The 24096-nt window shown below is 48.2% G+C and overlaps 1 protein-coding gene across 3 annotated transcripts in view; it reads left to right on the top strand.

Annotated features, from left to right (window-relative positions):
* LOC138527486 (zinc finger protein 25-like) overlaps positions 1-24096 on the top strand; it is a 778719-nt gene that overhangs the window by 701314 nt on the left and 53309 nt on the right. The window lies entirely within an intron of this gene.

Genomic DNA, 24096 nt, shown 5'->3' with positions numbered 1-24096 from the left:
CCTTGTTGTTCCTATGTGGGCCCGACAGCCATGGTTCCCTCATCTCGTGAGGATGACGGTCTCTCCTCCCAGAAAACTGCCCTGTCCATAAAACATGCTGTCACAAGACCTAGGGCAGACACTGCACCCGTGCCCCAAACACACAATTTAGCAGCTTGGCTCCTGAAGTCAGAGTTTGGGCACACCCAACTACCTAAAAAATGTATGGACATACTTAGAAAGGCACGGAAACCTAACACCAGGCATCGTTACTCCAACAAGTGGTGTCATTTCGTGCAATACTAAGAACATCCTTGGGGCAAGACAATAAGGATGCAGGATTTAATACTGGCCCAACATACAAGGGTAATATTTTCAGAACTAAATCCTACTAGTTCATATTTGGATAACTGCGATGTTGACAAGTGTTGCATTTTATTTTTAATAGGGCAATCACACCGTGTCGGACTGAGAGCACGAGGGGCGATCCTCACACTATGGGCCTCATTAAGAGTTGGGCGGTATCCCAGCAGTAAATTCGTCGGAATACCGCTCAACTGAATTACAGTTACCGCAACTTGGTCTGTGGGAATTACCATCGGATTACAAGTGGCAGCGGCAGTGTAAATCCTCGTATTTTTGAGTCCATTGTACTCAGTGGGGCTTTTTGATGGAATTACTGCAGTGGAATTTCCGCCATGGTAATTCTGCTGATTTCTTTTCAGCGGTCAGTGGGAGAATTTACCTCTGGCATTTTTCTGGAGGTAAATCCTCCACTCCAGGCCCAAACTCATAATTTGGCCCAGTGGTAAAGTTGGCGGTAATGGATTTACACCAAATGTTACCACTTAACGCCATACTTGTAATGAGGCCCTATATTCTCTGAATTTTGGGCAGCCAGTGCAGCTGCTGCAACTGACTGCAGGCAAGGCAGTAATCCAACCGCTTCTGGATCTAATGCCGTACTATTGTATGCAATTAAGAGATATTTATTACCAGGCTTCTTAGTCAGTGTAGCCTGTGCCCTTTTTTCATGGCAATATGGACTGGGGAGCTTATTAAAGCCAGCTTTATTTACTAAAATGCCAGATCAGCTTCCCCTGTGCATTGGTGTTCATATGGGTGGTTTTGTGTAGTGCCCTCATCCGAAGACCAATACATTTGTATTTCAGTTAACATAGTAGGTATCTAGATATCAGATTCACTAGGTATTTGGGGGTTCGACAGGAAAACATGTTGCTCTGAGATAGTACCAATAGAAACTGTAAGCAATTTGGTCATAGGATGAATTACTGGTTTGCTAGAAATGGGTACCATCTGTGCAGTTTCATAAGATAGGCAACTTCTTTAAAGTCGTTTGCTTTTACTGCAGATCAATTCACTTCTATGTCTATTAGGCATTGCACTTCTTGACTATCCATTTTACATTTAACATAGGGACCCTCTTTATCCACAGGTATTAATGCTTGCAATATGATGTCAGCAACTCCTTGGCAATCCCAACCATTATTTTGTTAAGTCTTCGACGCTGCACTGGTTGCCGTGTTTGGAAACTTTGGGGCAGAAGGAACTACAGTCCCTCCTCTTGCGGCTTGGAGCTCGGGTTATTGTGGGTACTCGTGCTTCCAATTCTGTCCCATTTACATTCACATTTTCTTGTTGGTCAGGAGTTACCAACTCCACAGCTACTGCCTCATCCTAAGCACATCCTGCACCTCATCCTGATATCCGTTCACCACCTCCTGTATTCACAAACACTGCCCTTCCTGCTCTGCTGATTGTTGCTGTCAATTCTACACTTGGCAGGCTATTCATTTGCCCTCATTAACCTCCTTTTGCTCTTAACTTGAAAGACAATGATTTGAAGCCAAACTCCACTCTGAAAGGGGCTTGGTTTGCCATCCAATGCACAGTAAATTGATTTGTTGGTGCACTTTAGGCAGCAGCCCCTGTGCAAATGCACCTGCTATTCCTTCCTGTGCCATCTCAGCCAGCTTATTTATTCCGGAATGATATATAAAAACAACCTTTACGTAACCTAGAAACAAAATCTGCTGGTGATTCGTCTTACTTGCTTGCACTTAGAAAATGTTTCCTTACGTGGGCACAACAGAGCAATATTTTGTCTCAAAGTATCTCTAATCTGGACCAGTTCAGCACCATTCTTCACACACTTTATGGGCCAGCGTCTCTTTATATCGGCTCACGAGAGGGAGACCCAGGTGCACATGTTCCTTTATAGGGCCATTCCAGAAACTAAGGAGAATGATAGGATCTTCCTAAGTTGAAACATGGCAACTGAATAGATAAACCACTGGGCCCAGGCAGCTCAAGGGCTCAGGGAAGATCTCCCCCCCCACACCTCTTCAATGGGCCCAGGAAGGCAATGGTGGCTTGTTGGGCAGAAACCTGTGCAGTTCCCTTTGGGAACACTGCAAAAGATTTAGGACTACAGGTGTTAGCAGTAAACCCACTTGGTAGCAGTCTGTACCACCCAGATTTACCTGGTAGCTGTGGCTGAGCAGTCAGACTTCCCTCAAGAAGAGTTAGGCAGTATGCAAAGTATACACAATAGGCACTCAGATACAATAGCACAAGCAAACACTGACCAGAGCTTTGGTATCAAAGTATATAATTATTTATTATTTATTATTCCTTATCAGACAAGTCTTAGTTAACACCACTTATTTCCAGACAGAGGTGAGCGCTTAACTATAGATGGCACTCCAATAAGTTCATGAAAAAGGCAGAATATGTGAAGATACACCACTCTAAGGTTTAGTAACACTTTTAGCAAGGCAGAAGAGCAAAAGTCACTTGTGAGCCCAAGTCCATAGACTGGGCCCCCTCTTAGAGAGAGCAGAGCACAAATGCACCCAAGATCGCACAGTTACACTAGGCTTTGAAAGTCTTGCAGAGAGTTCGAAAAGAGTTTAGAGAGGCTCAGAAAAGTTTAGCCAGAGTGTCCCAGGCTACCCCAGGTTCGAAAGCCGGGGGCTAAATCTACCCCTACAGTCGGTGGCAAGGGAAGCCAGGTGGAACACGGTACCTTAAGTGGGAAGGATCCTCCAGCGGTGGCAGTTGTTCCTGGCAGCGGGTGCAAGTCCCGGCGTCGTCCAGGGGAAGAGAAGATCTCGACTTGGAGGAAAGATGAAGGTCATTGCACTGCCAGGGAAGAAACCAGCCGCGGAGTTTTCGGGTTAAAGGTATTACCCTTTATTTCGCGGTCGTGGTAAAACGTGGTTGCCGGGGTGCTTGGCACAGGCAATGCGGCCACGAGATGCGTCGGGAAGGCGAAAAGACGGTGAAATTGGTTATCCCCACCAGTCAAAGGAAGAAGACTCTCCGCCGGGAGGTCTCCTCTGTCGTTGGGAAAAAGTGGCGAGACGGTCCAGCAGGGCTCCACCGGTGGTGTCGTTGTGGCAGGTCGGCTCAGCTTCTCCCTCATCGGATTCTTAGGTCCTGTGGCGACTTCTGAAGTTCCAGTCCCCAAACCCTGCTTTTATGCAGAAAACCCCCATTCACTCAGCCTAGCTGGCACTCAAACATGCTAAGTGGTGAGCCGGCCGGCTCACCACTTGGGCCAATCAGGACGGAGTGCGACGTGAGTTGCCTAGGCAACTCAGTCCAGGGTGCCTAAATCCCCCTCCACCCCTCCTAAGTACCCCAGACAGAGTGGCACCACTTTGGAGGGCTTCTGTGGAGAAGCCCGCCAAAAAGTGGAACAAAGGGCTCGACTTTGGTTGGAGTCACAGAAGAGAACACAAACGCCATTTTAGAACCTAGTTTTGGCAAAAAATACCAACCGGAGAATTAATAATAAATAAATAAACCAGCGGTATGTTCGAGGCTATAGTAATTAAATAAATAAAGATAGTAGCTTCGAACAATGGGAAAATCCCGTAGAGAAATATTTGCCGTTGAATATAAAAAGTAGTATCCACTGCCACCAGCCAAAACTCGATCAGGGGGGACGGAGACGTGCCCCCTCGACTAACACACCCCGGGGCAATCGAATTGCCCCGGCCAGTACATCCACAATATGATGGTTTGTACTGGTTCTGTTCAGAATTCAAGACTAGTAAAGTCAATGGTGACTTTACATGCCCTGGGAGACAGTAGTCAGTCCCAGGGTATGGGGTCTATACTGGGGGGGTCACTATGACACCCCTGTGTTACTGCACTGAGGGTGCTGTGTAACACACATCACAAAAACACATGAAGCCCTATGGAGTAAAAGACCCCATAGCCCATTAAACACATCTAGAGTCAAAGGAACACACTCAAATCATGTCCAAGAGTGAGGGTGTAAAAGTCTCACTCTTGGCAGGAGAAAAAAATAAACCCCAAAAATCCAGCAAAGCTGCTGGGGGACTCACTAGGTTAGGAAATTTAGCCTAAACAGAAACATGGCTGCACACCAGGATATGCCAAGGGACAAAGTGGTGTAGACATCCCATTAATCCGAACACGGGTGGGGGGGATGGAGGAGGCATCACCACTAAACAGCCCTTCTAACAACCTACAGCTCTGCTCAGAATATAGGAGGGAGACCCCCTTGCACACCACAATGCACAACACTGGCAAGGATATGTGGCACATGTGGCCAAAACTTAGGGGGTATGATATAGCACCAACCGCCACTAACCAACCCCACTAAAAAGCGCATCCCTCTGTTTACACCTCTCAAACTCTAAACAAAACACAACTATACCTATACAGCATAACAAACCGCACACACTTCACTGTAACAAACCATACATAGCCTCGCACATCAGCACATGACAACTACTGACCGAAAAATCACACATAGGCTCAGCGAACGGTGCAAATCAAACTGAAGCTGCCAACACCACATCACAGCGCTCTTGCACTTTTTCCCCGCTCAGTCCTACGAACTTACCTTAACCTCTTGCTTTTGAGATCTGCCAGAGATCCAGAGGACCACTCAAGTGGTTATAGTGCACGGTATGAATATACTTTAACATAAGATATCAGCCCATGAGAGGATCATAGCACTGAATGACCGTTCGTAACTCCTCAGTGAATTTCTAGGTTTTCTCACAAAAAATTGGAAACTCTTAACACAAATTCCTCACGTCGCCAGGAGCCTACCAGTACTATAAACACTAACTCTTGGTAACTGTCTTAGTTGGGCTTGTCCTGATAACTGTCTCAGTTGGGCTTGCAGATGTGCATTTTCGGCAACTTAAATCACGCCAGCGTGGGTTCGGGAGGGGCTGGTGGTGGATGTGATTCCTGCCTGGCTGGCAATGTCTTGGGGTAGGTGTACCATGCTAGCTGCGTTTTGGGAAGGGGACCTGTTAGTGTTGCATTTGCATAGGTTGTGCTCTATTCCTAGAGCCTCTTAATATCTTAAGTTTGTATCTTGTCCGTTTCCTCCCTCTTTTTATTTTCTGTTTCTTGGGGACATAATTTAGCAAAGTTGTGGAGGCTGAACAAATGTGTCTGGTGTGCTGATGGTGAACATTTTTGAGTGGTACCCACAGTGCTCCAGATAAGATTTTGAGGTGGGAGTATTTTAGTACCCATTTTTAAACTTTGAGAGTAAATATGATTTCTCCAGCATGGGGTCTGGCATGGATTCACATGCTCTTGAATATTCCTGTCGTCGGCTAGGAAACCTCGGTTAAAGAAAAAACAGTTTCACTTACACTTACAAACTGTATTTCTCCTTTAAACCAATCACTGCCCTCTGGTTCATACTGCCCCCTGGTTCATACTGCCCCCATCCAATGACAGCCCTCTCCCTAAGCCCCTCCTCTGGCAGTTTTCTTCAGATTTTTACTGCAAGCTTCAGTGTTGGGAGTCCTCGAGTTTGCTCTGCGAGCTATGTTTTTTCGTGTTTTCGACAGTTAAAGGTTCGATGTTTGTTCCAGAAAGAGCCTGTGTGCTCTTTTCTCCATATGCCAACTGCAGGGATCGTTGTCTGTGAATTTTGGCGCCCTTTAAGCGCGAAGATCATCGAAGTTTCCAGTAGGCCATCGGGCCTACTTTGCGCCCTCCGACCATGACTGGTGAGGAGAGATGGTCCCTGTCCAAGACCTGCACCAAGTGCGTCTACGGAATGTGTTTGTGGAAAACGAATAACCTACAATGCCTCTTCTTCCTACACCCGGACCATAAGGAGGTGGAGTACGAGATTTGCCTCAGGCTCTCCAAGAAGACGAGGAACAGGCACAGTAGACTGGTGGTGTGGCTTAACGCTAAGGCCTCTGCCCTGTGCCCCAAGCAAGGTCATGCCTCACCCAGGACCGGCCGGTCCGAGGAGCAGTCTTCTAAATCCTTTGAGGGAGCCTTATCCGTGGGGGCCAAAGACAAGTCAAGAACCACAAGTCTGAGTCCACCGGGGGCGCCATGGAAGCGGGTCCGAAGGTGGATAGGGTGTGATCGACATCACCCTCTGCCACCATTGCCAGCCGTCAATCGAACTCCTCCTCAAAAAGGAAATCTACCCCGGCTAAACTGCGGGATAAGTCAGAGAAGTCGTAGGCTAAGACTTTGTCGACGATAGAGTTGGTGGCAGCTGCTCTCACGCCGGCTAAGGGAGCTGACCCTGTGAAGGTAGCCCCCGGAGCACAGAAGGTATTCTTGCCCCTAGGCACGACAACGCCACAGTGACTTAGGCAAAGTCTGCTGGCACGCCAAAGAAGGGAAACCGGCTCAGTCCCCGGTTCAAGCCCCACAAGGGAGGCCAAGGAGACACCGAAACAGCCCTCCCAGGCTGCGGCTCAAACCATGGAGGTCTCATCCAAAGATAAAGATCAGGGGTCCTTGTACACGGTCCAATGCAGATGTGGAAGAGGACGACGGAGACGACAGCGCGGGTCTAGTTTTCCAATTCTGCCAGCTCAGCCGAGGGATGTGTCTTTGGACATTCTGTCGACCCTTCACAACTTGGTGTCGGAGATCCAGAAGAGGATGCCACCGGGCCTGGTACCAGTGGTCCCCAGGCCCCCGTTTAGCCTTCAACAAAGAAGAGGAAGCGTCACCCGACCACCCCCCATTTCATCCTTTGCATCCGCGTCAGGCCCCTTCTCCCCCAGCAGACCCAGACATGGGCACGGATACTGCCACGACTACGGACAACAAGGATATCGTCACAGCAGGCGGCGAGTATCTGCAGTTGGATGCGCCACCTAAGGCATCCCCACCGGATGAGGTACCACTCGATGATCGGAAGAGAAAAGAAAATGGGCGAACCCTCTTTTTTAGGGGGCCTGACTCGAGAGGGTTGAGAAGTATACAGATACGTGGGGGTAGAGTCAAAGGCTTCCCAAGCCAATAGCGTGACAGGAGGTCGCTATAGCCTTGCAAAAGGAGCTAGATAACTGCTAACTCAGAACAAAGAATCACCGTGGATGAATAAAACATTATAAATTTATTAAACAGGAAGACATTTTTGTGCCATAATCTGGCATATATGCATACATTAAATCTGCATTGTGAAGGATTAGTATACAGTGGTGACAGTCTATTTTATGTGTTGTTTTATATCACAACACATTGACGTTGTCGACACTTAAGTTTGTGTTTCTGGTTCGGTTGATAGCTGACAAGGGCAGAAGCTGATAGAGATGGAAAAGCGCTGCACTGAAAATACCGAACTGTCTTCAGGACTTGGAGGTCGAGTTCAGACCGGATGAATGAGTGAGATGTCGTCCGTGTGGACGTTGATAGGCGCCATGGCTGTTTGAGTGAATAGCGGCTGCTGGAGTTAGCGGCCGGGGGGGGACGATCTGCAAATGTCAGAGGCCCCAGTCTGTACGTGAGACAGGAAAAAGAGCTGTGTCACTGCTGTCAGTGACACAGCTCTTTTTCCTGTCTCACGTACAGACTGGGGCCTCTGACATTTGCAGATCGTCCCCCCCCGGCCGCTAACTCCAGCAGCCGCTATTCACTCAAACAGCCATGGCGCCTATCAACGTCCACACGGACGACATCTCACTCATTCATCCGGTCTGAACTCGACCTCCAAGTCCTGAAGACAGTTCGGTATTTTCAGTGCAGCGCTTTTCCATCTCTATCAGCTTCTGCCCTTGTCAGCTATCAACCGAACCAGAAACACAAACTTAAGTGTCGACAACGTCAATGTGTTGTGATATAAAACAACACATAAAATAGACTGTCACCACTGTATACTAATCCTTCACAATGCAGATTTAATGTATGCATATATGCCAGATTATGGCACAAAAATGTCTTCCTGTTTAATAAATTTATAATGTTTTATTCATCCACGGTGATTCTTTGTTCTGAGTTAGCAGTTATCTAGCTCCTTTTGCAAGGCTATAGCGACCTCCTGTCACGCTATTGGCTTGGGAAGCCTTTGACTCTACCCCCACGTATCTGTATACCACTCGATGATCGCCAGAGCCTCTGAGCTTTTTCAGCTTGTGCCTGAAGAAACTAGGAAGGAGGGTTTCTTATACCAAAGGCGCAAGGCCAGGAGGAAGACGACAATCATGGAGGTGCCACTTCTGGACAACATGTTCTGGCCCTCATGAAGAACCCATGCATGGCTCCAGCCAAACGGGATAGGCTGGAGAGAAAGTATTGGGTGCTGGACTCCGCACCCAAGTGCCTGAGGTCGCAGCTGTCATCGGACTATGTGCTATCGGTGGCCGAGAGGAAACGGTCGACTAACCCTTCCTCGTCGTCTTCGGTCCCTCCCAACAGTGCAGGGAAGAAGTTGGATGCCATGAGAAGGAAGGTGATTTACACCGCAGCGTCCACTATCAAGGCAGCCAACGCACTGGCGATCCTCGCCAGGTACGACAGGGAGCTGTGGGACAAGCCGGGCCCTATTTTGGAGTTCCTCCCAGACGATAAGAGGATGGAGGCTATCGCTCTTTTTGAGAAGGCAGAGGTTACGTCTGATCACGCCATTACAGTGGCGTTGGACATAGCCGACACAGGGTTCCGGCAGATGGGGGAACGGTGTCTCCCTTCGTCGACAAGGCTGGATGAAGGCCACGAATTTCCAGCAGGAAGTCCAGGCGAAGATGTTGGACATTCCCTTCGACGGGAGAACTTGTTTGGAAAGGTCATCGACAAGTCCCTCCAGGCCATCAAGGCAGACACAGAGACAGCCCGTTCCTTGGGCATTCTCCAACAGTAGCGCTCTGATTTTCACTCCTCCAGGGGAAAGTCGAGCTAGTCTTCCAAATGTTTCTCCTCTTTGTACCATCAGCCTTGCATATCCATGACCCAGGAAGCCTACAGAGGCTGTTCCCAGGCCTACAGTAGCGGAGGGCAGCATCAATGGCGCGGCAGGGCAGGACACCGACCCTGAAACAGGCCTGAATCGGCCGGGACGTCGGGCCTCCACTTGTGAACCCTATTGGGCGGGCGGGTGATGAAGTTAATCGGCGAGTAGATCACCACCGACAGATGGGTGCTGGACGCTCTCGCCCAAGGGCACACCCTGGAGTTTCAACGCAGGTGTCCGCAGATCCCTCCAGTGTCCCGTCAGGAGCAGTACATCCCTCAGCTCCTCTAAGAGGTACGTGTCATGCTGCGGAAAGGGGCAATAGACCTGGCTGCCCAACGACTGTGGGGCTCTGGAGTCTATTGCAGATACTTTCTGGTGAGAAAGAAGACTGGGCTGGAAGTTCATCCTAGAACTAAAACATCTAAAACAAGTACTCAAAGTCCCAAAAGTTCAGGATGGTCACGTTGCAGCACATGCTCGGCCAACTGGAGGAAGGAGACTTCTTGGCGTCTCTGGACCTGGAAGACGCCTATTTCCATGTCCCCATTCACAAGACACAACAAATGTTTTGTAGTACATGTCGAGCATTACCAGTTTAAGGTCCTACGTTTCGGATTGAAATTAGCCCCCAGAGTGTTCACAAAGATGCCTGGCAATGTTGGCAGCCCGTCTACGTCTGTGGGCTATACACGTATACCAATATCTCAATGATTGGCTCATCCGGGCCCACTCGCTGGGAGTTGGCCGTCAGGCACACAGAGGCGACCATCCAGCTGCTGCCGGATCTGGGATTCTCCATTAACTATCCGAAATCCTGCTTGACACCATCACAGAACGCGCTGTTCCTATGGGGCCAGACTCAAAACGGTGTCCTGCCTCGCGCCGCCCTCGGAGGAGAGGGTAACGGCCATTCAAAGGAAGATGCAGTGACTGTTGTCGATGAAGACGGCCATGGTGCAAACCATCTAGTCGTTGCTTGGCATGATGTCGTCCTGCATCTATCTCATCCGGCTCTGCAGGTTGCAGATGCAACCTCTTCCAGAGTTCCTGGATGCTCGCTGGATACAGGTGTCTGGAAGCTTCACAGACAAGATCACACTGGATGAGTTCCATCAGGCGATAAGCTGGTTGTGCGTCCGCTCCAACATCACCCGAGGCACAGGGTTTCAAAACCCTCCATACCAGGTGTTAAGCAGAAACCTGTGCAGTTCCCTCTGGGACCACTGCAAAAGATTTAAGACTACAGGTGTTGGCAGTAAACCCACTTGGTAGCAGTCTGTACCACACAGATTCACTGTGGTATCTGTGGCTGAGCAGTCAGACTTCCCTCAAGAAGAGTTAAGCAGTACATAGAGGATACAGGATAGGTACAGAGGCACAGTAGTACAAGCAAACACTGACCAGAGCTAGGTGTAAAAGTATATACTTATTTATTTTAAAGGCACACTCATAAATTACACTAGCACAGAAAAAGGTAAGTAAGTCAAAACACAGTCACTATTACTTATATGTACATCCCGAGTCATTTGTTGGACAAGTCTACGTTAACACCACTTATTTCCAAACAGAGGTGAGCGCTTAACGTTAGATGGCACTCCAACAAGTTATTAGAAAAGGGAGGGAAAAAGCAGAAGTAATGAAAGCAGCAAGGTAAAACACTTTTCGCATAAGGTTAGAAAAGGCAGTCAATTGTGGAACAAGGAGAATTGGTTCGTGGCCCGCTTTAGAGAGAGCCAGGCGAAAATATGCCCAAGATCACACAATGTCACAAGTCTTTGCAGGTGAGTAGAAAAGATTTTACTGAATTTAGAAAAAGTTTAGTTAGGGTGTCCCAGGCTTACCCAGGTTCGAGAGCCGAGGGCTAAATCTACCCCGTACAATCTGTGGCAAGGGAAGCCGGGCGGAACACAGTACCTTTAAAAGTGGAAAGGATCCTCCAGCGGTGGTAGTTGTTCCTGGTAGTGGGTGCAAGTTGCGGCGTCATCCAGAGGAAGAGGTGATCTCGACGTGGAGGAAAGCTGAAGGTCGTTGCACTACCAGGGATGAGACCAGCCATGTAGTTTTCCGGTCACAAAGGATTTTTCCCCTCTTTTGCGGTTGAGGTAAAAAGTGGTATCCCGGTTGCCGGGGTGCTTGGCACAGGCAAGGCGGCCACGAGATGCTTCGGGACGGCGAAAAGAAGGCAGCAACTGGTTGTCCCCACCAGATAAGGGAAGGAAACTCTCCGGCGGGAGATCTCCTCTGTCGTCGGAAAAAGTGGTGAGACGGTTCCGCAGGGCTCCACCGGTGGTGTCGTCTTGGCAGGTCGGCTCGGCTTCTCCCTCTTCGGCTTCTTAGGTCCTGTGGCGACTTCTCAAGAACCAGTCCCAAAAACCATGCTTTTATGCAGCAAACCCCCATTCATACAGCCTAGCTGTCACTCAAACATGCTAAGTGGTGAGCGGGGTGGCTCACCACTTGGGCCAATCACACCAGAGTGCGACATGAGTTGGCAAGGCAACTCAGTCCAGGGTGCCTAAACCCTCTCCCACACCCCCTGTGGTACCCAGACAGAATGGCACCACTGTGGAGGGCTTCTGTGCAGAAGCCCGGCAAAAGTGGAACAAAGGCTCGACTCGGGTTCAGGGTTACTGAAGTGAACCTAGATGCCATTTTGGCGGCGAGTTCTGGCAAAAAATCCCAACCGGTGAATTTATATTAAATAAATAAACCGGCGGTATCTTTAAAAACAATGGGAAATCCCATTGGGAAATATTCCGGTGGAATATTTCCGTGGTATCCACTGCCACCAGCCAGAACTCGGCGAGGGGGGACGGGACAGTACCCCCTCGACAACAGACCCAGGGGCAATCTAATTGCCCCTACCAGTACTTCCACAGTAAGATGGTTTGTACTGGTTAAGTTCCTAAGTTAAGACTAGTAAAGTCAATGGTGACTTTACAGACCCAGGGAGACAGTAGTCAGTCCCAGGGTGTGGAGTCTATGTTTGGGGGTCTCTATGACACCCCTATGTTACTGCACTGAGGGTGCGGTGTAACACACATTCAAAAACCATTGATAGCCTATGGGGAAAAAAATACCCCCTAGCCCATAAGCACATAGCAAGTCACAGAAACACTCTCAAGTCATGTCCAAGAGTGAGGGTAAAAGAGTCTCACTCTTGGCAGGAGAAAAAATAAACCCCAAAAATCCAGCAAAGCTGCTGGGGGACTCACTAGGTTAGGAAATTCAGCCTAAACAGAGAATTCTCCCTAACACTCGCCCCCCCCAGACTAAGGGACAGGAGGATTTAATCCACTCCTGGATGAACCTCATACCTCTAGTCGATGACATACATCCTAGAGAGTCCATCAGCATTTTGATGGTGACACCCTGACCTGTGCTCAATGGTGAAATCAAACCCTTGGAGGCAGATTGACCATCTCAATAGTTTTGGATTTTCCCCTTTCATTTGTATTAACCATCTCAAGGGTTGGTGGACAGTCTGAATGACAAAAGTAGAACCATACAAGTATGGCCTAAACTTCTTCAGTGCCCACACAATAGCAAAGCATTCTCTTTTCGATTGTTGCCCACCTTGTTTCAGGATCCTTCAGTTTTCTACTGATGAAGCAAATGGGGTGTTCCCTACCCTTCTCATCCAGTTGGCTAAGAACTGCACCTATACCTACATTGGAAGCATCAGTTTGTACAATGAAAGTTTGGTGGTAGTCAGGAGCTCTGAGTACTGGAGCTTGGCAAAGAGCTTTCTTCAGGTTTTCAAAGGCCTGATTGCATTCCTCATTCCATTTGACCTTTTTAGGGAATTCTGGAGAGGAGATCACATTCAGAGGAGAAGCTATGGTCCCATAGTTCTCAATGAAATTCCTGTAGTACCCAATGAGGCCTAAGAAGGCTCTCACCTGGGTCTGAGTAGTAGGTGTTGTCCAATTTTGCACAGCTTCAATCTTGCTGAGCAAAGGCCTTATTTCTCCACCTCCTACCTCATGTCCAAGGTAGACCACTTTACTCTGTCCAATTTGGCATTTGCTTGCCTTTATGGTCAGATTGGCCTGCTCAAGAGCCTGCAAAACATGTCCTAAGTGGGTCACATGTTCCTCCCAGGAGTAGCTGAAGACTGCAATGTCATCAAAGTATGCCATGCAGAAGTCTTCCATCCCAGCTAGAACTTGGTTCACCATCCTTTGGAATGTTGCAGGTGCATTTTTCAGTCCAAAAGGCATAACCTTGAATTGGTATAGGCCAACTGGGGTAGAAAATGCAGTTTTCTCCTTGGCATGGTCTGTCAGGGCTATTTGCCAATAGCCTGACGTAAGGTCCAGTGTGCTGAGGTACTTGGCTGCACCAAGTTTATCCACCAACTCATCTGTCCGTGGCAAAGGGTGGGCATCAGTCTTGGTGACTGCATTAAGAGCTCTATAGTCCACACAGAATCTCAACTCTTTGGATCCTGCCTTTGGTACTAACACCACTGGGCTAGACCATGGACTAGTAGAGGGCTCTATTACCCCGAGATCAAGCATCTTCTTGACCTCACCTTTGATGTGGGTTCTGACATGTTCTGACATTCTATATCCTCTGCTTTTGACTGGCAGACAGTCACCAGTGAGTATATCATGCTGTCCCCAAGGGGTCAAGCCTGGTGAAAGTGAGAACAGGGGGGCAAACTGATTTAACATCGCTTTGCACTCCTCCTGTTGCTCAGGGGTCAGATCTGAAGAGAGATTAACTCCTTCAACCTTTTCGTCCAAAGGTAAGCCTCTCAGGAGGTCAGGTAGAGCTTCACTCTCCTCCTCCTCTTCTCATGAAGCTAGAAGCAAGGCTCTTACTTCTGGTCTAGAGACATAGGCTTTTAGGCGGTTGGTGTGGAAGACTCGGGGGCTTCCCTGGGTTTGCCCAGATCCACCAGATAGTTGACCTCTCCAAGTTTTCCCACAACCTTGAAGGGTCCCATCCATTTGTCTTGCAAGGCCCTCTGCCTTGTTGGAAGCATAACTAGAACTAGCTGGTCTTGAGTAAACTCAACCATGTTAGCCTTCTGATCATGCCAGTGTTTGATCAGAGCTTGGCCAGCTTTCAAGTTGTCACTTGCTTCTGCCATCATGTGTGACATTCTCCTTCGGAGACCTATCACATAGTCAGTCACTCTGACTGGCTTGGGGGAAGGAGCACTCTCCAACCCCTCCTTAATCAGGGCCAAGGGGCCTCTGACTCGATGGCCATAGAGAAGTTCAAAGGGAGAATAACCTACTCCCTCCTGAGGGACTTCCCTATAAGCAAACAGAAGGCATGGCAGTAGAAGGTCCCACTTCTTCTTAAGGGGTTCTTCTAAAGCACCTATCATGCTCTTCATAGTTCTGGTAAACCTTTCTACCAACCCGTTTGTCTGAGGGTGGTATGCGGTTGAGAACTTGTAGGTGACTCCGCAGGTTTTCCACATGGCTTTCATGTAGTTGGACATAAAATTTGACCCCCTGTCAGAGATCACCTCCTTAGGAAACCCAACCCTGGTAAAGATACCAAGGAGGGCCTTAGCCACAGCCTGAGCTGTAACAGTCCTCATAGGAATTGCCTCAGGGTACCTAGTAGCATGGTCTACTACAACAAGGATAAACCTGTTGCCTGAGGAGGTTGGAGGATCAAGGGGACCGACAATGTCAATCCCTACCCTCTCAAATGGGACTCCCACAACTGGCAGAGGCACTAAAGGTGCCACATTCTTGGAACCAACCTTACCAGAAGTCTGGCAGGTATGGCAGCTCCTGCAATATCTATCTACTTCAGCCCCCATCTTTGGCCAATAAAAGTAGAGGGAGAGCCTTTCCTTGGTCTTCTTGAAACTCAAGTGACCAGCCAAAGGAATCTCGTGGGTTAGTTGCAAGAACTGTTGTCTGTTCTCTTGGGGCACTACCAGGCGTTGGTAGGCTCCAGGTTCAGATTCAGTGGGTTCACTGTAGAAGAGGCCATCTTCCCAGTGTAACCTATACTTCCCAGGCTCTTGCCCATCAGCCTGAGAAGCGGCCTGTTGGCAGAGACCCTCCAGAGTTGGACATTCTCTTTGTCCCTTACGAAAAGCTGTCCTGCTGGGTCCACCTTCTGCCAGTAAAGACTGCAGCTCAGGATGGTCAGCCGGGTCCAGGTCTCCAATAGGTTCTGGGCCTCCTACTAGCTCTTCTTCAGAGTCTAGTTCAACCAGACAGGGTTGTACCTCCCTCTCAGCCTCAGCTGGAGGTGGAGTTACAGGTGTAACTTTGGACAACCTCGGGGAAGTCCTTGTTGGAAGCACTGGAGTGCTTGCTGTAGGCTTTTTCCTAGGAGTCTTGGGTTGCCCCTTTGCTCCTGATCTTGTGGTTACTGCAGTAAGTTGCTCCAGTGGGAGAGGAGTGATTTCTGTCATCATCTCCTGAGATAAACCTCGCAGGGCTTTCTCTCTTGCAGGTTTGGTGAGCTCCTGTAACCTTTTACTAGGAGGTCTGGGGGTATGTGACACAACTCCAAGAGCTTTCAGGTCATTTCCCAACAGAACCCTTCCTGGCACTTCACATTGTATACTGACAGGTATCTTCACAGCCATATCATTACACTGGATGAGAACTGGTAACTGGGGACACATCTGCACAGGCCCTCCAGCTAACTTGGTGAGGCATTTGGGTGCCTTAGCAACATCCTCTGCCTTGAAAAATGATTCATCCACCACAGTTATGCTGGCCCCAGTGTCCCTGATGGCAGGAGTCTCCTGACCATTCACGTGGACACTGTCCTTATAATACTCTTTAGTATTATCTGGGATAGAATTATACACATCTAAATTCTGTTGTTCCCACAACCCCAGAGAGACTAAAGAAACACTGGCTGAGACTCCAGTGGGTTCATCAGCCAGTAGTAGAAAGTTTCCACTTGCCATAGTGACTTCCTCCTCTGGAGCGAAGGCTAAGGAGACAAGCTGGACCCCTGAAGGTTTACCCTTACATCTGGGATCTCCTTTCACATGGTCAGTAGCCTTACAAACATAACAGGTCCCAAAGGTCCTTTGGAATGGAGGCTTGTTCTGACCTCCTTCTGGTTTAGCACCAGAAGGTACACTACTCTGCTGTGGTTTCCCGGGTGGCTTACCCTTATGGTTTGGTTTGGGGCCCTCTTTGGAATTAGAATTGTTAGAATTCTCTTTGGAGTCTTTCTTAGGCTGTCTTCCCTCATCCTTCTTCTGAGTTACCCCAGAATCCTTGTGAGTAGCCCGGTTGGCAACCCACAAGTCAGCAGCCCTAGCTAGTTTCCTAGGATCTAATTCCCGTGAATCAGCCAAGTGCTGTCTGAGCTCAGGAGAGCAGGCATCATAAATTGACTCCATCATGACAAGATTCCTCATTCCTTCATAAGTGTTCACTTTGTAACCCTTATCCATCCCTCTAAGTTTTTCAACCCTTCACACACCCAGGTAGCCCAAGGGGTACCATCATGCTTTTTGAGGCTCCTAAACCACTTAAGATACTGGGAAGGGGTCTTCCCAAACCTAGCTATCAAAGCTAGTTTCACACATTCATACTCTTTCCTATCCTCCTCCCCCAACTCCATTACCGCATCAGTTGCAACAGGGGGAAGCCTAGAGAACAACCAGGTGAGTAACTCATTACCTGTGATGTTCTGGAGCCCATGATTATACTCAAACATAGACAACCAATCCAACACATCCAACATAGGCTCATACATACCAATCAATTCCTTAGGCCTCCGGGGTCTTTTAGGACTGGAACTTCTAGGGGAGCCAGAGAGAGAAGCATTCTCAACAGACAATGTTTTCATTTCTAGCTCATACTTGAGCTCCATTTCCCTTAGCCTTAGTTCTTTGTCAGTTTGAGCATTAAGTTTCTTGTACTCTAATTCAAGTTTCATGTTCTCCAGTTCGAAGTATTGAGGGTTAAATGTGGGTCCTGGCAAAGGTCCAGTAGGTACAGCTGGTAGAGCAGACAGAGGCCTAGAGGGAACATCTACAACAGTTTCATCCTCCTCTTCTGGTTCTGACCCAAGATCATCAATACTTTGTTCAATATAAATATCATTGCTGTTCTCTACATTTGCTGGAGTGATAGGTTCCTCAGAACCATCATCCAGACTTTGGTTTTCTAACAACCTTTCTATTAGCTCCATTTTCTTTCCTTTAGTCATGAGATTCTTATGCTTACAGAGAAGTCTTAGACAATCAGCAGTTTTTGTAGCAAGGGATTCTTGACTATAACTTTCCATAGTAGACAGGTTAGAAAATGACTTTTTCTTTCTTGTGCTTAAGCTTAGTGGTTAGTTGCACTAAGGTATCTCAAAAGTACACTAAAGTGTATACTCAATACAAATCCCACCGCTGTACACCAGTGTTAAGCAGAAACCTGTGCAGTTCCCTCTGGGACCACTGCAAAAGATTTAAGACTACAGGTGTTGGCAGTAAACCCACTTGGTAGCAGTCTGTACCACACAGATTCACTGTGGTAGCTGTGGCTGAGCAGTCAGACTTCCCTCAAGAAGAGTTAGGCAGTATATAGAGGATACAGGATAGGTACAGAGGCACAGTAGTACAAGCAAACACTGACCAGAGCTAGGTGTAAAAGTATATACTTATTTATTTTAAAGGCACACTCATAAATTACACTAGCACAGAAAAAGGTAAGTAAGTCAAAACACAGTCACTATTACTTATATGTACATCCCGAGTCATTTGTTGGACAAGTCTAAGTTAACACCACTTATTTCCAAACAGAGGTGAGCGCTTAACGTTAGATGGCACTCCAACAAGTTATTAGAAAAGGGAGGGAAAAAGCAGAAGTAATGAAAGCAGCAAGGTAAAACACTTTTCACATAAGGTTAGAAAAGGCAGTCAATTGTGGAACAAGGAGAATTGGTTCATGGCCCGCTTTAGAGAGAGCCAGGTGAAAATATGCCCAAGATCACACAATGTCACAAGTCTTTGCAGGTGAGTAGAAAAGGTTTTACTGAATTTAGAAAAAGTTTAGTTAGGGTGTCCCAGGCTTACCCAGGTTTGAGAGCCGAGGGCTAAATCTACCCCGTACAATCGGTGGCAAGGGAAGCCGGGCGGAACACAGTACCTTTAAAAGTGGAAAGGATCCTCCAGCGGTGGTAGTTCCTGGTAGTGGGTGCAAGTCGCGGCGTCGTCCAGAGGAAGAGGTGATCTCGACGTGGAGGAAAGCTGAAGGTCGTTGCACTACCAGGGATGAGACCAGCCGTGGAGTTTTCCGGTCACAAAGGATTTTTCCCCTCTTTCGCGGTTGAGGTAAAAAGTGGTATCCCGGTTGCCGGGGTGCCTGGCACAGGCAAGGCGGCCACGAGATGCTTCGGGACGGCGAAAAGAAGGCAGCAACTGGTTGTCCCCACCAGTTAAGGGAAGGAGACTCTCCGGCGGGAGATCTCCTCTGTCGTCGGAAAAAGTGGTGAGACGGTTCCGCAGGGCTCCACCGGTGGTGTCGTCTTGGCAGGTCGGCTCGGCTTCTCCCTCTTCGGCTTCTTAGGTCCTGTGGCGACTTCTCAAGAACCAGTCCCAAAAACCCTGCTTTTATGCAGCAAACCCCCATTCATACAGTCTAGCTGTCACTCAAACATGGTAAGTGGTGAGCGGGGTGGCTCACCACTTGGGCCAATCACACCAGAGTGCGACATGAGTTGGCAAGGCAACTCAGTCCAGGGTGCCTAAACACCCTCCCACACCCCCTGTGGTACCCAGACAGAATGGCACCACTGTGGAGGGCTTCTGTGCAGAAGCCCGCCAAAAGTGGAACAAAGGCTCGACTCGGGTTCAGGGTTACTGAAGTGAACCTAGACGCCATTTTGGCGGCGAGTTCTGGCAAAAAATCCCAACCGGTGAATTTATATTAAATAAATAAACCGGCGGTATCTTTAACATTGCACCAAAAAGTGGTGCATTAAAAACAATGGGAAATCCCATTGGGAAATATTCTGGTGGAATATTTCCGTGGTATCCACTGCCACCAGCCAGAACTCGGCGAGGGGGGACGGGACAGTACCCCCTCGACAACAGACCCAGGGGCAATCTAATTGCCCCTACCAGTACTTCCACAGTAAGATGGTTTGTACTGGTTAAGTTCCTAAGTTAAGACTAGTAAAGTCAATGGTGACTTTACAGACCCAGGGAGACAGTAGTCAGTCCCAGGGTGTGGAGTCTATGTTTGGGGGTCTCTATGACACCCCTATGTTACTGCACTGAGGGTGCTGTGTAACACACATTCAAAAACCAATGATAGCCTATGGGGAAAAAATACCCCCTAGCCCATAAGCACATAGCAAGTCACAGAAACACTCTCAAGTCATGTCCAAGAGTGAGGGTAAAAGAGTCTCACTCTTGGCAGGAGAAAAAAATAAACCCCAAAAATCCAGCAAAGCTGCTGGGGGACTCACTAGGTTAGGAAATTCAGCCTAAACAGAGAATTCTCCCTAACACTGGGTAACGGCCATTCAAAGGAAGATGCAGTGACTGTTGTCGATGAAGACGGCCATGGTGCGACCCATCTAGTCGTTGCTTGGCATGATGTCGTCCTGCATCTATCTCATCCGGCTCTACAGGTTGCAGATGCAACCTCTTCCAGAGTTCCTGGATGCTCGCTGGATACAGGTGTGTCTGGAAGCTTCACAGACAAGATCACACTGGATGAGTTCCATCAGGCGATAAGCTGGTGATGCGTCCGCTCCAACATCACCCGAGGCACAGGGTTTCAAAACCCTCCATACCAGGGGATGGTCACCACGGATGCTTCCCTGGAAGGCAAGGGAGGCCCACACCAGATGTCTGCATGCCAGAGGGCTGTGGCTGCTAGAGGCGAAGGATCGCCATATCAACATCTGGGGCTACAGGCAGTGTTCTGGGCCCTCAAGTCATTCCTTCCATCTCTGAAGGGCAAGGTGGTGAGGATCTCCACGGACAACACCACCACAATGTTCTACATCAGGAATCAGGGGGGACACTCGATCCCCAGCGCTCTCCAAGGAAGCGCAGGACTTGTGGCGCTGGGCCGTCGGGAAAGAGGTGTTCCTCGTTCCTTTTCACCTAGCGGGAGTCGAAAACACCATTGCAGACTCCCTCAGCAGGGAGTTGCTCTCGTCACACGAGTGGGAACTTCGCCAGGACCAGATGGACTGCTTCTTCGTCAAGTGGGGCAGGCCCCAGATCAATCTGTTTGCTACGGGGGCGAACTCCAAATGCCAGACATTTGCCAGCAGATTCAACCAACCGTGGAGCATGGGGACGCGTTCTCCTTTCCATGGGAAGGCCTGTTCCTGTATGCTTTTCCTCCATTGCCTCTCCTGCTACGAGTCATCAACACACTCCGACAATGCCAATGCCGGATGATACTCATCGCTGTGGCAAATTTGCTATCCGGACCTTTTCACTCTGTCAGCGTCGCCCCCGGTAAAGCTGCCGGTAGTTCTGCATCTTCTCACCAAAAAAGGAGGCACAATCCTGCATCTCGACCCAGGATCGCTGAACCTGAGGGTTTTGCTCCTGCAGCCCTAGAGTTTGGTGGATACGAGCTGCCTGCAGAGAGATGCTCGCCAAGGCCAGGCTACGGTCACAAGTGGAAGCGTTTTGCTACGTGGAGCCAGTCGCAGAAGATTACTCTGCTGAGGGTCACACCCCCCAAAATATTCTTCCATACTCCTTGGCCAAGGCCGGCCTGGCACACGCTTCTATCAAGGTGCAGCTGGCGGCTATTTCCTGCTACACCGGGTCTCCAGGAAGATCTTCACTGTGGTCTCACCGACTCATCAAGGAGTTCCTCAAAGAACTTCTTCGATCTTTCCCGCCGGTGAATGCTCCTGCCCTGGCATGGGAACTTGATGTGGTTCCTGGAGGGGCCCCCTTCGAGCCGATGCATAAGGCCCTTCGTTCCACTCGTGGAAATCGGCTTTCCTTGTGGCCATTACCTCTGACAGGACGGTGGGTGAGATCCAGGCCCCATCCTGCAAGCAACTATACCTGACTTTCCACGAATCGAGGGTGGTGCTGTGGACTCGCCTCACTTTCATGCCGAAGGTTCAGTCGGAATTTCACCTCAACAAGCCTTTGGTGTTACCTCTTTTTTTTCCTGAAACCTTTGTCACCGGCTGCAAGGGCCTTGCACTCGCTGGACGTTGCTTGTGCCTTGAAGTTCTACGTGACATGCACAAAATGCTTTTAGTAGACTTCACAACTGTTGGTGAACTTTGGTGCTGTGAAGCAAGGGAAGTTCTTATCCAAGGCTTCCATTTCAAGGTGGCTCTTTGACTGCATCATGCATTGTCATTGGTTGGCGAACCGACTGCTGCCGGCTATCCGAGAGCCCACTCCATCAGAGCACCTTCACAAGGTTCTACTGCGTCGACAGGCATTCCAGGGAGGAGTCCAGATTAGGCCAAGCAGTGCTACACAACCTGTTAACTTGAGTTGAGTATGCTCCGGAGGTAAGAGTGAATTATTTCTGTTCAGCCTTACCACCTCCTGTGGTTGTGTAATGTTGTACTGCTGTGTATTCGTTATTCATGAGCATGTGAATCCATGCCAGACCCCTTCTGGAGAAGGAACAAATTACTTACCTGTAACTATTGTTTTCCAGCATGGGTCTTTTGTGGATTCACATGCAAACCCTCCGTCCGACCTCTCTGCGGCTCTTATTGGTCATACTACCACTTTACATGCTTACCAAATCTGAAGATGGCTGCCAGATGAGGGGCTTAGGGAAAGGGCTGTCATTGGATGGGGGCAGTATGACCCAGAGGGCAGTGATTGGCTTAAAGGAGAAATACAATTTGTAAGTGAAAGTGAAACTGTTTTTTCTTTTGCCGAGGATTCCCAGCCTGACACCGGGGAATATTCATGAGCATGTGAATCCATGCCAGACCGCTGCTGGAGAACAATAGTTAACAGGTAAGTAACTTGTTCCGTCGAGTAAAAATGGCTTTTCTACTTTGCAAGAGAGTAAAATGTATGCGACATCCAGCTGACGTGTGCAAGAACTGAATGGAAATCATTACACTGCCGCAGCTTTCTGCATTGTGACAGAATACATCTTTCATTATTTCTCTAAGGTCTGGCCATTTGATCTCTCCTGTATTTATTTAAATGGTGAAAACACAAAACCTAGTCAATTACTTAGAAAAGCAAACATGAATTGTATTGTGTGTGTTGAGGTTCGATCGCAGAATTGTCTTTTGATGTTTAAGTCCTCATTTCCTGTAGCTTTTACTACCTAATGGTATGCCAATGTTATAATACAACAGTGCAGAGAGGCAAGGACTCAGTGCTAAATTCTAAACCCAATCCTGGTCAAATGGTTAATTATATAGGGTTTTTGGCAAAGCTCAGTACATAGAATGTTTTTATCACAATTATCACCAAACCGAAGTTAGTACTCTTTTTTCCGACCTCGAAAGGATGAAAGACTGAGTTGGTCATGCTGGGATTCGAACCTGCAACCTACAGATCACGCACAGATGGCAGCAACGAACGCTCAACCGGCTGAACTATGTTATTGGTTAAAATCCTTCAGAGGACGGTATACTGAGTATTGACTGAGGTATAATAATCACAATGCCTAGATGTTGGACAAACCTGTATGAAGTGCTACATAAAGTTAAATACATATCTGGATTATCACAGGGACAGGTGTTGCCAAGTTTCTATTTCAGTTACAAATGTAACTTTCCCTTGTTTGTTTTTGAACAGCGCTTGCCTTTCCTGGAGATTCAGGTTTTGGATGTTTTTAATTGTAGGCTTGAAGATTTGAGAGGTTATAACACCTGTGTTTGGTGTAATGACAATCATTAACCCTTGAGCAAAGACTGATGCCACTGACAATTTATAGTAATGTACACCATTGACTGCAAGGTTGAATGGATGTAAATTAGACCTTGCACACTCGTCATTTTACACACTGTTTTTATAATTAGTGAGTAAATTAAATTAGAAGTATAAAAATTATCTGCCTCCACATGATTTTGCACACAGCACAGGAACTTTGAAAAATACAACTGTGCAATACGGGTTTGCTTTCCTTGCAAAAAAAATCATAATTTGTTACAAAAGATACTTTTTCAATTGCAACAGTTTTCTATCTTATTAATTATACAATCCTAAAATGCTAGGAAAAAATAAATATGCACAATGCTTCTGTTTGCTACAGGAGCATCTGCACAACACAGCAGAAGCTGAGTGGAAAGAAACCATTCCTTTGATCACAGTATGCAGTTTCTTTTTTTGAAAGGCTTCAGAGAAATACATTCTGTGGATAAAAATCAAAAGAAGCTTTCTGGTTTCTGTCAAGTAACCTGACCTTTGCACTGCCCTCTGCTCTAAACTGGTGCTCAAATTTACACAGGAAAATAATAAAGCTGTAGTATTTACAAGATTTTCATGGGGCGTGGCCTGAGTTCATGGCGTGAGGCTGCGTACGTCCTGAGCGCCTGCCGAGATCCTTCAAAGATCTTACATAACTACCGGAAACAAGACGACCTGAGTAGAAACAAGCAAACCGGCGGACGTTCCAACTGATTCCCTGACCGGCAGCAAAAAAGCTGAAAAAATCGGAAAGCGGCAGTGAGCTGAGACGACGGTGAAGTGGACCCCCTACAAATCCAAGATGGCAGGCGCGGCGCCCCGGCGGTGAGAAGGAAAAAGTTGAGGGCAGGCGGAGACGCAAGATATAACGTGGGGAGCCCCGACGCAGTGGTCCAACGTCGGCTGGAGGCAAGGCTCTGCAAACGAGTCGGATACGGCAGCAGCAACATACCCAATGCACCAGGCCCAGCGCTGTGGCTATCGGGTCGCCTCACACACGAAGGCGGACCCAATCCAAAAGAAGGAGCAGCGGAGGAGAAGCAGGTGGACAGAA

This window comes from Ambystoma mexicanum, chromosome 1q, assembly GCF_040938575.1.
Source record: "Ambystoma mexicanum isolate Mex_15411 chromosome 1q, UKY_AmexF1_1, whole genome shotgun sequence".
Lineage (NCBI taxonomy): Eukaryota > Metazoa > Chordata > Amphibia > Caudata > Ambystomatidae > Ambystoma > Ambystoma mexicanum.
Note: the sequence above shows the minus strand (reverse complement) of the source record. Positions and strands in the feature narration are given on the sequence as shown.